Consider the following 1,146-nt stretch of genomic DNA (forward strand, 5'->3'; position numbering starts at 1 on the left):
TCGTCGGGTGTGATAAAAAAAAAAAGGGGGATACAAAGGAAGTGTATTTGGAAAGATGCCGTTCTTCCAGGAGCCTGATATGGAGATTCCTCATTCCATGCACAGATCATTTTCCACATATACAATGTGCTCTGGGAATATAATAGATGTGTCTCTTAACAAGCAGGAACTGAGAAATTCATCCTGGAAATATCTGGGAATGTTTCTAGAAAGAGTTGCTTCCCCTGATTTTGATGTTTTACTTTCTTCCATCACTTTTCTTAACCAAGTAACTTATCCAGAAGTTTTAAAATTTATAAAAAGGCCAACGAGGTAGTACAAGAGTGAAGACACTTCCTTCTCATGTGGCTGATTCTGGTTCAATCCCCAGCAATGCATATGGATCAATCTATCGAGATCTGCCAGGAGTCATCCTTAAGCCAGAGCCAGGATTAAGCCCCGAGAACTTCCAGGTGTGGTCAAAAACCAAAAATAAATAAGAATAAAATTTAGATGTAAAGCCACAAACACACCAAATGTAATTTTTTAAAAAAAATATGGAATGCTTCATGAATTTGTGTGTCATCCTTGCACAGGGGCCATGCTAATCTTCTCTGGATCGTTCCAATTTTAGTATATGTGCTGCAGAAGCGAGCACAAAAATGTAAAATTTTTAATGTAACTTAAAAAGTATAGTTAAAGTGCTCAAAACTTCTAGTACAATAAAAAGTGTGAAAATGCTAACAGCTAACATTCATTCCTAGTTGAAAAATCAGTACCACCAAAAGGAAAATGGTTATCCTTTTAAGAAAGGTTCTCTGGTTTGAACAAAAGAAATCAGTTTGTGTTCCTCACATACTTTGAAAACCAAGATAACTTCAAAAATGAACAAGAGTATTCCAGAGTTTTCACCCTTTATGAAGATTGCAGCTGATGCACTTTACTATGTGGCCATTGATTTTCCTCAACCAATTTATGACATCTAAAAAGTAAGGATCCCTCCAATCTCTGCATGCACCCATGCAGAATTTGCAGAATTGGGAATTTCCACTGGCACAGACTCAAATGTACTCATTCCATGGTGGGAAAGGAATCAATGCTCTTTTTTATTTCTCAGGCTTCCTGCACTCAGGCCCCCCTCTCACAGTTAACCTGTGAGTGGCCAAA

The 1,146-nt window shown here is 37.7% G+C and overlaps 1 non-coding gene across 1 annotated transcript; it reads right to left on the minus strand.

Moving 5' to 3' along the window:
• Positions 1-530: 530 nt before the first annotated feature.
• On the minus strand, positions 531-637 carry LOC130020222 (U6 spliceosomal RNA). The gene has a single exon (XR_008791978.1). It is a non-coding gene; the product is annotated as a U6 spliceosomal RNA (small nuclear RNA).
• Positions 638-1,146: the final 509 nt, after the last annotated feature.

This window comes from Sorex fumeus, unplaced genomic scaffold (assembly GCF_029834395.1).
Source record: "Sorex fumeus unplaced genomic scaffold, SorFum_2.1 ptg000010l, whole genome shotgun sequence".
NCBI lineage: Eukaryota > Metazoa > Chordata > Mammalia > Eulipotyphla > Soricidae > Sorex > Sorex fumeus.